The following is a 17,354-nucleotide window of genomic DNA, read 5'->3' as shown; positions in this document are numbered from 1 at the left end:
ACTTTACTCTACGCAAGAATACAATCTAGTCATCTACTAAAAGAGAAGAAATTTTACAAGGGTACTCATATTTCCGGTGAGAATCCTTGGCGTCGGGATGCTGCTCCAGGCGACGACATCTCTTGCCTCATCTATGGTGGTTTACGGATGTACAAAGTCATCGCGTTGGCGTGCACTCTGGAATTTAGTTCCACATGACTGTAGCTCTATTCAGCGTCTTCCTTTTATTCCAGCAAAGTCCCAGAAAATCTCTCGATTTCCCTCTTGATCGCCGCATGTCGACAACTTGGTTTCCTCGGAGATAGCTGAAACTAAAATATTCTATTAGCACAGGGATCCACACTAGCTATAACTCACTAAGTTATTTTCAACACTTAACTTGGCGCAACGATGTACTTCAGGTCCATTATTACTATAAGCTTCGTCTTCTGAACACATTCATTAAGTTACGATGCGCCTTAGGCTGACAAATAATAGGGCTGAATATTATGATGATTAAATAAAGGTTAGATTTCCTCTCGTCTATCCACTTGAGATCGTGACTTCCTTTCATAATGTCCAATGGAACATTCCTAAAGCTTCTATGGCAAGAATCGGCTTTAATGAGCACGCTGACTGTCTGTGGTTTAACATTTTCCACCCGGGAGAATGCATGACTGTAATAAGCTCGCTGGATACTGCGTTGAGCTAACAATGAATTACACTGGCATTCAAGTAATGTAATGATCGTGCCCTACAAGGATTACACTAGTATTCACGTCGTCTGAAAATATTCTTCTTTCCCGTAGAGAATACACGGTTCGACTTCTCGTAAGAAAACCACTGTCCGACGTGCTCTTGGAAAACTGTTCTGGCCGTCGTCTCGTGAAATTTCTCCTGAACTGTTCTGTCGTTCATACACAAGAACTTTCTTCGACTTTTCCAGAACAATCCTAATATTTCCAGCACTTTCCTCAATTTCTATTGGCTGGTAATCGACCTGCGCCATAGCTCGTCCTTGACCGCTACGAGTGGATTTTATGAGAACATTTCTCCTCCCCTCTGTCGTCTGCTGGTGTCATGACGTAACTGCGCTCTGGTCACCCTCGATCAGCTGTTGACCTAGTTTCGGCCGGCTCGCTCTCGCACAACTATGTCACAGCTGGTACACGCGCACTCGTAAGCAATGCTCCGTAATAAATATTCCCAGCTTTCCCAAATTAACTGAGGTACCATTTAGACGGGTACATAATCCCCCTTGGTTGATTTAGGATTTAATTAGTAGATTAAATCATAACAACTCAATTCACTTTCTAAATGTACACGGAAAATGTGCACCATAACAGCTCCTTTTCAAGATTAATTTCTAGGATTTCTCCGGGACTGGTGATAGACACGTAAATTCCCAGCATTATAAATAGCTCTAAAGTGTCCATCAAAGCTCTCTACCTGGTATGCGTTGTTCCCCAAGTCTTTAATTACTCTGTAAGGTCCAACATATAAAGGTGCGAACTTCGCGTAGAATTTTTCAACAGGACTTGAAATAGCGGGTTTACGGAGTAATACGTACTCTCCAACATTTAAGGGACGATGAAATCGTTTCTTACGTACTCTCCTCCGTCTTCTGTTGGCATGATCTACAAGGTTTTCTCTCGCTTGGAGAATTACTTCCGCATGAGTAGGACGTCTTTGATCCAGGTGGGGAATTACGTTGTCCCAAGTTCGGACGGGATATTGATTGAAGTGAATGACTGAGGGAATTAATTTCGTCGCCTCATGCACTGTGTTATTTACCACGTCCATCATTATTGGTAACACTGCGATCCACCTATCGTGTCTGTTTTTACAATAAATTCTGCAAAATTTTGAAATCTCTTGCATCACCCGCTCAGCGGGATTACTGGCTGGATTTCGGATCGAACTCATGGTGTGCTTGATCCCCATTTCAGATAAGCCTCGTCGGAACTCTTCAGCCGTGAATTGCGATCCGTGGTCAGTCAGCAAGACTTTGGGTTTCCCCATCATAGGAATTATGCTTTTCTTTAATCTCCATAGGATCGATTTTGTGTTCGCCTTCTGAATTGGAAAAAGGGTTAGAAATTTCGAAAACACATCTATGGTTACAATTACGAATTTATGTTTAAATCTACTGGCTGGAATCGGGCCAAATATGTCCATTGCGAATAAGCTTAGTGGTCTCTCTGGAATAATAGGAATAGATTTTTGCTTAGCAAAGTGTGAGCTGGCTTTCGTTCTCTGACACGTATCACAGGTGCGTATAATTTCACGTACATTCTGGCGGAGTTTATCCCAAGTGAAGGTTTCTTGGATAGTTGCTACAGTTTTATCGAGTCCTGCATGACCCGTAATTCTGTGCACATGCCATACTAAGTCTTCTCGAATTTTCATGGGCACCACGGCCTTTAAATTGACCCTCATGGGGTCCACGAATTGACATAACATGCCCCCTTGGTTAAGATATCGTTTAGCTTTTCGCCTCAGCATTTTGTACCCGGGATCACCCGGTTCGATCTTTCCAGACAAATAATCAATCAAAGGCCTTAAAGTAGCATCTCTTTTCTGCATCTGTGGAAAATATCGTAATTTTCGTAGGAGCTCCCGGTCATCCGGAATTAGCTCGATCCAATAAACCTCGACATCTTCTTCCGGATTACGGCTCAAATAGTCTGCTAACACATTCTGTTTTCCCGGGCAATGCTCGACTTGGATATCAAACTGCTGGACAAAGAGTGTCCATCTCATTACCCTTTCGCTACTCATTGTGGTGCGCGTCATAAACGTCAAGGCATGGTGATCTGTTCGGATCAGTATGGGGAACCCATAAATTATTTTTTTCCATTGCGTCAAAGCGTAAACAATTGCTAACATTTCTAATTCCGTTATAGTGTATCCTTTCTCATTAGGTCGTAATTTCCTGCTTGCAAACGAAATAAAGTCTTTCACGTCCGGTTTCTCTGGATTTTCTTGAAATAGGACTGCTCCCACTCCAACCTTTGAGGCGTCCGTCTGAATAATGAACGGTCGTTCGAAGTTGGGGTAGCTAAGCTTAACATTGTTCCTTAGCATTTCCTTGGTCTGGATGAAAGCTTGTTCTTCAACTTCCGACCATTTCCACTTCTGGTTCTTTTTCAATAATTCCTGCAATGGCGAGATCGTTCTCGTATAACCCGGGCAAAAATTCGCGTAAAACTGACACATGCCTAGGAATTGACGTACGTGTTTTATCCTTCGTGGACGTGGAAAATCACAAATAGCGGTCACCTTGACGGGGTTGGGCTTAATATTTCCTCCGTCTATCACATGGCCTACAAACTGGATTTCTTTCTGAAGAAACTTGGATTTCCCTAAATTAATTCTCAACCCTGCTTCTTCTAGATTTGTGAGTAGCTTTTCTAGCTTCATCACGTGCTCTTCAAACGTTTTGGAAGCGATGACGATATCGTCTACAAAACGAGTGGTGAACTCCTTTACCTCCGGCGTCAGGCATCGATCTAAGGCCCTCAATAAAGCTGCCCCTGCATTTTTGATTCCGAAGGGGAGACGAACGAACACATAGGTGTGTTGTCCATACAGGAAACCTGTAAGCAGCCTAGACTTTTCTTCCAGCACGATGTGATAATATGAAGACGTTACGTCCATGATTGACAACAAATTCATGCCGGAAAATCTTCGGAGTATATCCTTCACATTAGGCATCCTATCATTCTCTGGAATTAGCCTTTCGTTGACAGCCCGTGCGTCCAAACACAGTCTGAGGGAACCGTCAGGCTTAGGAACAATAACAATAGCATTTAAATACGGAGTTCGGGCTTTCTCAATAATACCATCTTTCTCCATCCTCTCAATCACCTTTCCCACTCTATCATAATATTTATCTGGGATAGGGTATACTTTCCTCTTATATGGAGACCAATCGTTGATTAACAGTGTGTATTTAAAGTCTGGAATTACCCCAGGTTTGTCCGAAAATACTACCTTATGTTTTAACAGTACTGATGTAACTATCAATTTTTGTTCAGCCGTCCCTTCAATCTCTTGAGCTTTCGTCTCTATCTCTTTTAGGGAAACTTCTTCTTCAGGATCCACTATGTTGTGCTGAATTCGGTCAGGATTTTCATTCTGTTCTTGATTCCAAAGATATTCCCGCGACGACAATTGGTTGGTGACCAATTCTTGATATGAGATTTTTCCCCCATCTTCCAGGGATACGATTTCTGAAAAATCGTTTTTCCTTAATAAAACTTGATTAGTTTTGAATTTAATTTGAGCTTGATAGTACTCTAAGAAGTCGACTCCCAAAATCATATTGTATTGGATCCGCGACATTACTACAAAAATGTGAGGAAATTCTGAATTTCCTATCTGAAGTGTGAGGAAAACCTGCACTTTGCATTCTACGGATTTATCCGGTATGATACCCTTAATCTTCATATTGGATACCGGAATTGATGGTATATCTCCTTTTCCCTGCAGTTCCTGTAAAAAACTGTTGGATATAACGCTAATGGTAGCTCCAGTGTCAACTAAACAGGATACCTTCCTGTCGAATACTCGTGCTGTAATGACAGGTAATTTACCTTTATTCGGGTTGTTGTCCTGGCGTCTTTCTTCCAATAAATCATGCGGTCGTGTGAGCCATGAATCCACCTGAATTATCTCAAAGCAGTCCCCTTGACCATTCGCCAATATTTCGGGTATTTCTTCATTCAAAAATTGACGTTTTTTTTTTCACCCCTTGACTCATTCCGGGCTGGCAGACGGTCTCATCCTCTCCTTTCCGTCTTTTTTTTTCTTCCTGAAATGCGAGGGATTCTGCGCCTGTTACGTCGGGATCTGTATTTTGATTCAAAATAGCTCTTCTCCATATTTCACCTCCGTCTGTTTTCTCCTTGAGTTCCCGGACATGTTCTTTGTTTTCATCAACTGTCCCCCTTGGTTGATAAAACCGATAACAATTTCTTCTTTTCTCGGCGGCATATTTTATTCCTCGGGAAGTTCGGCCAAAATATCGATCTCTTCCTCTTGATCCCATCGAATACGGTCGAAATCCATGGAAGCCCCTCTGTAATCTCTGCTCATCCCTTGTTTCACTCCGTTCGGACCTTTCTTTAGTTTGTACCTCTTTATTTTTCTGTGGAACCACCGTCCTTTCTTTCTCAACATAAGTCGAATTGATTTCCTGACTCAAGGCTCGAGTATTACGGGTATGATCCCTAGACGTCATATCTAGCTGTCTTAATACTCTTTCCAGCTCTATAGCTGTTCGGATGTTCGATGCTATTAATATTCTTTGTACGTCCGGCGGTAGCTGTCGAATGATGACTCGGCATAATTCTTCCTCTGGAAGTGGGTCGTCCAATTCTCGAATTTTCCGGATCTGATTTGCGGCAAACTCGGAAAATTTCGTAGGCAGCGTCGAAGCATATCGACGAGCATACCATTCCGTCCTTAAATTGTGCTGAATATCTGTGTTCCAAAATTTATCGAAAAATGCGACTTTAAATCCTTCGAAATCATCGAAACTGTACCGGAATGCCATAAACCACGTGTGAGCTGACGAATCTAGGTATTTTTCCGTCACTCGTAATTGTCGTTCAGGAGGAATGTCATTATCTTTAAAATATTCTTGTAGGTCCTTAATAAAAGTTTTAGGTGTAGGTCCGTTTTGATTGTTGAACTTTCGGGGTTGATTGTCCTGTAGACGTATAATATTCACAATCTGCGGCCTGTTCCCTTTATCGTCCATTTGATTTAAAGATGCGGTATTATTCTTAGCTCGACCGGAAGTTTTTATCTCCTGTGCTGCATTAGGAGTCGAACAAATGAATCCTGCTTTAAACTGTTGCTCCATTTGTGATTGCCTTTCAATTACGGACGCAGTCACAACTCGTGTGCTGTCACTATGCAATCGCAACGTTTGTAGTTCCGTTGTCATATTTGATATTTCGTCTGACATCCCCTTTATTTTATCCTCCATTTGTCCTACTAACCCACGGGACGCAAGAAGTTCGTGTTCCACCTTGGATACAACTTCTCCGATAGCTTTCTTATTGTCATTTACAGCTGTTTTCAGACCTTCTACTTCACCAGTAATGACTTCTTTGCTCATCTGAATTTCCTGTCTGACCCCCTTGTCGACCTGAATTATACTATCACATACTTCCTTAAATCGTTTAGTCCACCTCAATTGCACATCGGTCGTATTTTCCTTATGCGATTGTATTTGGTTGCTAAGCTCAGAAATTTTCCTTTCCACCTCAGTCTTCTGTGTGATCATATTATCCATAATTGATTTCTTGAGCGTGCCTAACCTCTCAGTAAACTCCTGCGCTACGCTAGCTATCGAGTTTGTAACCGTTCGTTCAATCTCTTGTTTCAACTTCGCCTGACTATCTTTAAAATCACGCGACATCACTTTAATTTCTTGGGTTAACCTAGTCTGGTTGTCTTTGAACTCACGTGACATCTGTGCTTGACTCTCCTTAAACTCAGTTCTAATAGAATCAACACTAGCCTTAGTTTCCGCTCTCATTTCGGATTGATTACGTTCAAGTCTTTCAATACTAGCCTTATTCTCAGCTCCCAATTTCTCAGCGCTGGCTCTCATCTCCGCTATCATCCGAGCTAAAGTATCCAAATCCATTACAATTCATAAGCATTGTGCTCGCCAACAACGATGAACCTGTACATCTTTGCCCCATTTGCCTAAATTTCACCGGAAATTGCCAAAGAATTTGTAAAATACAAAGTATGAACTCAACAAGCATGCTCTCCGTACTGTAACAAATAGACCTATACCGAAGCAATGTCCAGCTGTATTATGTCATTACCAACCTTGGTATCTCTATCCATTTAATTGTCACCATTTAACTGAATGAAAATTACCATCTCCTTGCTTTTGCGCCACCATAGTGTTCGCCGAAACAACAAGATCGTAAATATAACAACAACAACAAAAATATGCCCTGGAAATAACTCACCAAAACGATCAATGCCTAAGCAATGAGGGTTTTGGTTGGCCCCACGTTGGGCGCCAATGAAATATGTCCCCTTCTCCGGGGTCGCTCAGTCGGCAAAACGAGAGTCCCAAGAGGGTGGACCGTTCGCAGGGCCGATTTTGCTATTAAGGGACAATTTCATAGAGTTTATATTTTCAGGACCCTTGGTGACTGGATAGGTGACACAATATAAATGAAAATCAGGGCAAATAACAACAACGTTTATTAAAACATAACGGAAACTCAGTCTGGACAAATGCATGAAAGAAAAAAAAAATTTTTAAATACAATGTGACTTTGCAACAAAAGAAATATCTCAATCTTTAATGGCTTGTGAATAAATGAACACGACTATACGTCCTCGCATGCTTCTGGAGTTAGATTCCATTGCTTCTTCAATGAAACTCCACCCAGTATTTTACTCTGCAACATCGAATGAACCACAAAATTAGCAAAGCTGTCATTTCCCGTTATAACTCATGTTTAGTCATTTACAGGTAAAATAATTTCATACATTTTGAAGAAAAATTACTATTAGCTCAGCATTTACTTGTTCGAGGAAATCTCTTGAAAATTCATTCACTCTACCTGTGAAAATCCTCTAACTCATCTTGTCATCATAAAATTCCTTTACAATTTCATTTTAGTGTTGGGAAATATTTTTACAATTTCTTTGGCATAACTCCCTCTCTCTCGTAGACTACGCTTGACTGTATTCTTTCCTTACTCTATTTAACTTTTCTAAATTACCTAGCATTTCATGGATGGATAGAGCATCATGAGATCCTACACGGAATCAACAACAACAACAACAATGCTTCACAGTCACCAAAAAAAAATATACAAGATAAGTTTCCTTGGAATGATATAAGTAAATGACATCAAACAACCCAATTCTACCAACTGGTTAAGTAAATTTTTATCACACAATGAATCTGTAATATTTATTATTATTATTATCATCCAGTCATTTATCTCGTCTTTCCCTTGAGTTTTATTGAAGATCCTTACAATCATCTGACCAGAATAAAAACTCGCTCATGACTGTAGTTATGATGATACAGAAAGCCAAATTTCTCTCTCGAAGAATAACTATCACCATCATCAGTGATAAGAGCTCACGAGCCTCGAAAACATCTAATAACGATTAAGTCATGTATTATTCATTTCAGTTGTTGAGCCAGAAATAGACCTATTATTAGTCACTAAATTCGTACATCCTCATAAATCATTATCGCCATAATCATTTATTACAATCACTGTGACTCATAATACCTTTTAGGCCCGACATGCACCCTAGTAGTCCCATGTCGTCCATTAATGGCGAACTCCATTATCACAATGACCATACAAGTTTAATCTCAACAACTTTTACATTATCCGACCTTTACTATTATTAGCATTATTATTATTATTATCCTATAATGGCTCCTAGATCGTTCTCTCGAAGAATATTTCTCACATTCGTCGTTCACTTTCCCTTCTACCATCAATCACTACACATGACTAACAGGGTTTTAAAACTACGATTTAATTATAGTGTACTCCTACATCTAATCATATCTTCATTTACTATTTTTATGAGTTTAATTTATTCTTCTTATTATTATTATTATTATTATTATCATGATTGTTAGTAGGCCTTACTCCCTTAAAGTCACTTTCGAAGATCATAATCACTCACTCTTGTCGACTCAAGAACAACTGGGATTATTCATCATCACGTCCAAAATAAAACTATCATTATTCCAAGGAAATGCAAAGATAGAACAATATTGAAATCACAAATCAACGAAGTAAGGAACGCTCTCCCATCACTATTAAATACAAATTACTAAGGAAACTACTTTACTCTACGCAAGAATACAATCTAGTCATCTACTAAAAGAGAAGAAATTTTACAAGGGTACTCATATTTCCGGTGAGAATCCTTGGCGTCGGGATGCTGCTCCAGGCGACGACATCTCTTGCCTCATCTATGGTGGTTTACGGATGTACAAAGTCATCGCGTTGGCGTGCACTCTGGAATTTAGTTCCACATGACTGTAGCTCTATTCAGCGTCTTCCTTTTATTCCAGCAAAGTCCCAGAAAATCTCTCGATTTCCCTCTTGATCGCCGCATGTCGACAACTTGGTTTCCTCGGAGATAGCTGAAACTAAAATATTCTATTAGCACAGGGATCCACACTAGCTATAACTCACTAAGTTATTTTCAACACTTAACTTGGCGCAACGATGTACTTCAGGTCCATTATTACTATAAGCTTCGTCTTCTGAACACATTCATTAAGTTACGATGCGCCTTAGGCTGACAAATAATAGGGCTGAATATTATGATGATTAAATAAAGGTTAGATTTCCTCTCGTCTATCCACTTGAGATCGTGACTTCCTTTCATAATGTCCAATGGAACATTCCTAAAGCTTCTATGGCAAGAATCGGCTTTAATGAGCACGCTGACTGTCTGTGGTTTAACATTTTCCACCCGGGAGAATGCATGACTGTAATAAGCTCGCTGGATACTGCGTTGAGCTAACAATGAATTACACTGGCATTCAAGTAATGTAATGATCGTGCCCTACAAGGATTACACTAGTATTCACGTCGTCTGAAAATATTCTTCTTTCCCGTAGAGAATACACGGTTCGACTTCTCGTAAGAAAACCACTGTCCGACGTGCTCTTGGAAAACTGTTCTGGCCGTCGTCTCGTGAAATTTCTCCTGAACTGTTCTGTCGTTCATACACAAGAACTTTCTTCGACTTTTCCAGAACAATCCTAATATTTCCAGCACTTTCCTCAATTTCTATTGGCTGGTAATCGACCTGCGCCATAGCTCGTCCTTGACCGCTACGAGTGGATTTTATGAGAACATTTCTCCTCCCCTCTGTCGTCTGCTGGTGTCATGACGTAACTGCGCTCTGGTCACCCTCGATCAGCTGTTGACCTAGTTTCGGCCGGCTCGCTCTCGCACAACTATGTCACAGCTGGTACACGCGCACTCGTAAGCAATGCTCCGTAATAAATATTCCCAGCTTTCCCAAATTAACTGAGGTACCATTTAGACGGGTACAATAGTGAATACACTGAGACAATTCTTGTCGTAATTCCTCCAACTGCCAAGTCTACCCACATCATTCGCTCGTTTACGTGCCTAACAGAAACTGCGTTGCGTGCAATAGTATTCCTATCGAACAGCCCTACCCCTGACTTGCCCTTCCTTTTTAACGCCCGTCAAGTACACTTTATAATCTCCTATCTCTTCCTCGTTATCTTCCCTTACCCGAATATCATTTACTCCTAGCACATCCAGATGCATCCTCTTTGCTGGCTCAGCCAGTTCAACTTCCTTTCTTCCATAAGCCCCATTAATATTGATAGCTCCTCATCGAATTCCATTTCGTTCGTCAAGTTGTTTCCAAGGAGTCACTCGCCTGTCAAATGGGAGTGGGACTCCTTTACTCCCATAGGTCCGAGACCTGCTTAAAATGTTCTGAGCTCGGTAAATTCATGAAGCAGGACGCTATCATACTTACACCTAGTCCAAGTGAGGATTTCTCCTCTAACGGGTTACGGACCACCGGTGAATTGTATAGTCCTAGCCGCCTGAGCACAAGGAGGTCCATGACTCAGATTATGTCCGAGATGCCCACTTCCATTCAGTAGCAACTGGTATACCGACTCAGGACCACTTACTAGGCCACTCAGCCGTTGCCCATGGTTCACGAACTAGGACGTGACTACAGTAACCCACAATATGAACCATATATATTCTTAGGGTATTGTTAATAATTCCTTTAAATGAATTACCTTTTTCCTGGAAAAATACTCAAACCAGACCTAGGAAACTTCTCATACATAATATTTAAGCATTTTTTGAGCTGTTGAAGTAAAATTATTGACATATAGTTTACAGGAGTTGAGAAATTGTGACTTTTTTATATCCTACTTGAAAACTGAAATGTTCTATAACATTTTCAGTACTCTTCAATTTGTCCTCCATGAACTAATAAAATGTATAGGATTAAATTTACTTCCTCAAGCAAATCTATATGGCGTGTATGAGACTAGAAAGTTTCAAAGACATTGGTGTGATAGTTTCTGAGAAAAAGGTATACAAAATTTAAAAAAAATACGGAAAATCCGAAAAGAATGTTTGACTGGTAGCTGGCATTAATGATAATCTGCGTGCAGAGTTACGTTTAAACCTAATTTTATTGCCTCAAATATAACTTTTAACTTCATAGTCTCCTTTTGGTGTGTCTATCCGTTTCGAATGGTGGCGATCACCATGGTAGAACATCTTTTTACATGTAACTGATCATCAATCATCAATCACCAAATTTATGTATTTTTTGTTAGTGTTTCAACGTCATGGATGGTTTTCGTTGAAGCATGGATGGGAAAGGACTAGGAGTGGAAAGGAAGCGGCCGTGGTCTCAATTAAGGAACAACCCCAGCATTTGCCTGGTGTGAAAATGTGAAACCACGGAAAATCATCTTCAGGGCTGCTGACGGTGAGGTTGGAACCCACTATCTTCCTAACGCAAGCTCACATCTACTGCACGATGTGGTCACGTCATTGGTTGTGTCTTTTGACAGGTGTTGAGCAGAGGTACGCTCTGTACCCTGTGGCGAAAAGATTGTTTTCGCTTCTCACTCGTGGCATTGAACAGATCTGCTGCACTGTGGCACTTCTATCCGCTGTAACGATCAGAGCTACCCTTTCGTCAACACATCTGCCCCTGGCGGCTATGTTTTTACCCCCAATCCACGTACTCGTGGTACGCTCTGGATACGGCGACCCTTGGAAAGCACGGTGCCTGCAGGACTCATAGCGCCGACAATATGCATGTTGTAGTCACCCGTACAAGCTCTAACGTCCTCGCCGAGCACAGCGCCATTTCCGCACTACTAGAGCTATCTCTAATTCAGTTGCTCAGGATAAGAGGCACCTGTTTTTCGAAATAGCAAAATTTTTGCGAAATTTTACAAATTTGTCTCAAAATGCGGAACTTTTTACCTCGAAGCAAAATCACGACATAATTGACGAAATTATGCGTAATCGCTTTTTGACCCAAGAAGCATAATGAAATATGATTTTAAAAATCTAATAAAGCAAATTCCGATCCTGCGAGAAGTTTCAAAGTCAGAATTCCTTGAACCATAGACAGTGTTTAGGGATCTAGTTGGTAGTTCCTGTAGAGCAGGATTGCCATTCTTCTTTCTCTGAAATCAGAATATAGGCACTTAGAGCAAGCTGCAGTGAAGGCTTTTATGGATCTCAGTCAGTAATATTGATAGTGAGAGGTCATTTTCTGCGTACGTTTAGATAATATATGACAAGAGAACATTCATGACTCCCAGTAATATGGCACTTATGGTATATCTGTATTTTTCAGACTTACGTGTAAATTATGTACGTAGGCCAGGTCCTACTTGTTAGACTATCTGGATGATTTGTTTCCAAACATCCTTATTTTCATCAGAAGCATAACTCTCATGTTTCTTATACATATGTAAAAACTAATACATGATGTTTTACTGCAAATTGATATCAGCTATCTTTTGGTTTAGTTTTTATTGCTGAAAAATTAAAATACAATTAGCGAAATTATTGACGAAATAAAATAAAAATAGCGAAAAGTATACCACACTTACTTTTTTAAATGACTAAATTGGACAAAAAGTTTCACCACAAACAGATGCCTCCTCATCATTACATCCCGGACTTTCTGGCAAACTAATTTGGTTATTAGGAAATGTCGTATTGCCCGCTATTCCGTAGTGCTTTGAGAGTAACATAAAATCTAGTAGTTTTTATGGACCGTACCCCTAACATCTATGCAAACCTCATGGCATAACCGTTGGGCAGGGTAGGCTATACTTGTTACTCGCCTCAGTAAGTTTGTATTCTAACCTGCAAATACTTGCATATATCCAGAATCTACTCATTAGTGTATCCTGACAACAGTGCGGAGCATAGCAGTGTGTCAGGAACTGAAAAGTGCGCATATTCTTCCTCTACCAAATAACATGAACAGATGTTATATTCGCAGTAAGAAAACTGCAAGAGCATCATTATGCGTGGGGTAAAGATCTATTGATGGCCTTCTTGGTTTTAACGTATAATCATATGTGCAGAAACAAGGTAGGGGAAGCCTAACCGAAAAATGGTAGCGAGAGGCAGACAATAGAATGTAGTATGGGAGTGTAAGTTGTGTGAAAGTAGGAGGAGAGAGAACAAACTGGTTTGAGCAAAAAAGTGGATTAAGGCAAGGAAGTATGGTTCCAGTATATGGGATCCTCACCAGCGAGAACTGGAAGAAATCAAAAAAAAAAACAAAAAAACAGCTCGATATGTTCTGGGTGATTTGCGACAAAGGGGTAGCGTTACAAAAGCGTTGAAACGTTTGCGCTGGGAAGACTTGGGAGAAAGGAGGCGAGCTGCTCGATCAAGTTGTATGTTCCGAGCTGTCAGTGGAGAGAAGGCGTGAAATGACATTAGTAGATGAATAAGTTTGAGTGTTGTCTCTAAAAGTAAGAATGATCACAACATGAAGATAAAGTGGGAATTCAAGAGGACAAATTGGAGTAAATATTCGTTTTTAGGAAAAGGAGTTAGGGACTGGCCTAATTTACCAAGGGATATGTTCAATAAATTTCCAATTTCTTTGTAATCGTTTAACAAAAGGCTAGGAAAATAACAGATAGGGAATCTGTCATCTGGGTGACTACCCTAAATGCAGATCAGTAGTGACTGACCGATTTACGCATAGGGTGATGTTAATCTCTTAAGAAAATTTTGAAAGAGCACAATTATAGAGGAAACCATTCAGGAAATTAATGGATTTCTTTTCAAAAGTATGAATTAGTAAGTATTGTAAAAGGATAATGTTCCTTCTTAGAGCAACACGTTCAATACGATATCTATAATTTTGACCATAATGCCCCGTATTGACTTGAATCATTGTTAATAATGATTTAAAGATCCGCCTTGTCAATACAATGCAAAACCTAGTATATTCGCTAATACATCAAATACATGAAGGGGGAAGGAAAAATGAAAGTGATGATGTTTGCAGATGACTTGCTAGTCTGGTAAGAAAAGGAAAAGGAAATAGAGGAACAGGTAGATGCATGGGAAGATGAGGTGGAACAATATGGAATGAAATTTATTGCCAAAAAGAGCAAGATAGTGATCACAACTAGAAAGAAGGAGATATTTAGAGAGAGGGATTATGCTTGGAGGGGAACAGCTTAGGAAGGTAGAGAGTTTCAAGTACCTGGGAAATATCATAGAAGAAAGTGGAAGAAATGATAGGAAAATAATTGAACGTGGAAGACAAGCAGGCGCGTTCCTGGAAAGTGTCAGAAGCCTGGTTGGAGCGAGGATGTCCCTCAGACAAGCAAGAGGGTGATATACAGGGCTCGCCATGTACCCATTGTGCCTTGTGCAGCAGAAACTTTCGAAATGAGGCAGAGAGCTGTGACTAGGATACAGGCAAGTGAAATTAAATTTCTGAGAAGCAGGAAATGAGTGACAAGAATGGATAAGATGAGAAATGACAAGGTATAGTAAAAGGTATAGTAAAAGAAGAGCCACTAAGGAACAGGATAGAGGCATCTAGACTTTGATGGTGTGGACACATGAAGAGTATGACAGAGGAGAGGGTGCCCAGGAAGATGCACGAAATGGAGACAACAGGAAAATGATCATGAAGAAGACCAAGAGACAAGTGGATAAAGGGAGTGGAAGAGTGTGTACAGAGAAGAAGAGAGAACTACCAAGAGTGAAAAGGGAGACATGGTGGGAATACAAGAGGAGATGGAGGGACTTATGTTACCAACAGCTGGAAACTGCATATGATGATGGTGATGATAAAATCAAAATATCTGTCCAAGTTTCCCATAAATATTCTTTTTAAAAACACCAGTTGGAGCGCTTAGTATGACTTCGTTCGAGTTCCATGTACTGAGAAAACGTATCTTTATTAATTTAATAAACAACTTTTTTGCTAAGTAAGAAAAACTCTTGGTCCTCCTCTGTGGTGTAGAATTAGTCTGACTAGATGCCACCCCCAGAGACCCGGGTTCGATTCCCGGCTCTGTCACGAAATTTGAAGCGTGGCACGAAGGCTGGAACGGGGTCATTCAGCATCGGAAGGTCAACTGAGTAGAAAGGGTTCGATTCCCACCTCAGCCATTCTCGAAGTGGTTTCCCACTTCTCCAGCCTGGACAGTAAGCGGATTAATAAAGAAAGTAAGAAAGAAAGAAAGAAAGAAAGAAAGAAAGAAAGAAATATTCTCTATAATTTTAGAAACTAGTTACAAGCAAGATCGAGTGGCAAGATTCCGTTTTGTGTGCTCTCAAATTTGAAGTTCATCCATGGAAGCCTGGAAAAAAGCCATTGTCTTTTTACAATCGCGTCAACATATTCTAAGCGAAAAAATAATCTATACCATTTATAAAACGTAGAAAGAAAGGAGACAAATGTTGGTTTATTTTAAGTTCAGATGAAACCAGTCAGAGGTTTCAGCTCGAGTCTACATAATTTTTCATTGGACAGCTGTTAGTTGCATTTGGCTGCCGGCCACATATTGCATTAGCTTCTAGACGCGAATCATGCTAATTATTACATGGACATGGCAATGCATTAAGAGGATCTTCTGGGGAAATCCTAACACATCTCAAGACGAGTCTATGAGTGGCACAGCCAATGGGGCTCAGTAGAATTTACCCTTTAGAATACTGTTGACGAAATCGACGTACTTGTTTCTCCTTTAGATAGTTGCGACACGTTATTAAGATGTAGACTTAAGTAGACGCCTCTTAGGAGTCTTTACAACTACAACAATATTTTCTTAGTCCGTCGAAATGGATGGCAGCTAACAGTAACGGCGGTAAGACCCCCCCCCCTCCCGCACTAATTGAAAATGGCCCCTCGTTTCCTGATAAAGAAAGTTAACGTTTATTTCGTAGTATAAGGTTGTATATTGTTACTAGAGCCCGGATTTTTTAGCATTAATAGGTTAGAATGCAAAGTTTCTGAAGTGAGCAGCAAGTATAGTCTACCTTCACAACGATTATGCTATGGGGTTTGCATAAGCAGTAGGGGTACGGCCCATCAGAGCTCCTTTGATTTATGTTACTCTTGCTACATTATGGAAGAGCGGGTGGCCGACACTTCCTATCAACCAAATTTAGTTTGCAGCCTAACCTGTTACGGCATGAAAATCCGGGCTTTGTTTATTACAATGAACAATAACGACGATAATAATAATAATAATAATAATAATAATTTACCCAATTTTGTTTTCAAATACGAAGTAATTAAAATAGTACACTCATATGATACGAACACACACACACAAGAAATGAATATTCCAATTATGGTAACCAGAACACGCTGACCGTCGTAATATTAAGAAATAATCTCGTTTCTAGGACCAAAAAATTTACTACTATTTACAACTCAACCGTCCATCGTAAGCCTACTTAGCTACACTGGCTGCCGAGAGTTATAAAGCGACTTGAAACTTCAGTATTTTGAGTTTAGATAAGGAGGATGTCTTTGTTATCGCATTTTCGCTGACTACTTGCTAATTACTTCAAAAGCCTTGTTGATTGTTGTGAGTGGCAGCAGGTTATGGTTATTATTGGAACAGGCTGAGAAAGGCACATTCTTTCAGAAATAACTGCCGTACTCCTATTGATGAAAGAAGCTCTGCACTACGACGGCCTAAGTGTGGAATAACCCTCTGTAATACAAATAATACTGAGTTGTGTGCTGTAAGCTTTATCAATATGCAATATCACACTTCAGCTACTGAATTAAGAAACAGTCATGGGCCCCTGACAAGCCATGGGCCCTAGCGGTGTCTGCCAGGTCTTTATCGCCGTCACTGGCAGCTAAACAGGCATTTGTTCGAATAGCACAATATGTTACGGCGTTTGGATTATAAAAGTCGTAAAAAATTCAGAATATGTGTTTTCACTTCCTGGAATAGAGTAAGCTTCCCCGAATCGAAAAATATACACGATGAACTGAACTCCACCGACAAATTTCAGAGGCTGTTCAGGGATACCTTCTGAATGACGCATCGTGTCTGGTGGTTCCTTACAGGGTAATTTCATTTCGCTTCGTTTGTCATTAATAATCCAAGTTGTGGATAAGAAGAGGAGCTCCTGTTTCGTGGCCCACTCGTTCACCTGATCTCACCCCACATGATTTCTACTTGTGGGGCCATGTGAAAAGTCCTGTGTATGAGACACCTGTCGAGACTGAAGAGGATCTCTTGGAAAGAATTCTCGCTGCCTGTGACACTGTTCAGACGACACAGGGGATATTCGAAC

The sequence above is a fragment of the Anabrus simplex genome, chromosome 13, assembly GCF_040414725.1.
Source record: "Anabrus simplex isolate iqAnaSimp1 chromosome 13, ASM4041472v1, whole genome shotgun sequence".
Lineage (NCBI taxonomy): Eukaryota > Metazoa > Arthropoda > Insecta > Orthoptera > Tettigoniidae > Anabrus > Anabrus simplex.
This window is presented reverse-complemented; position numbering follows the sequence as displayed.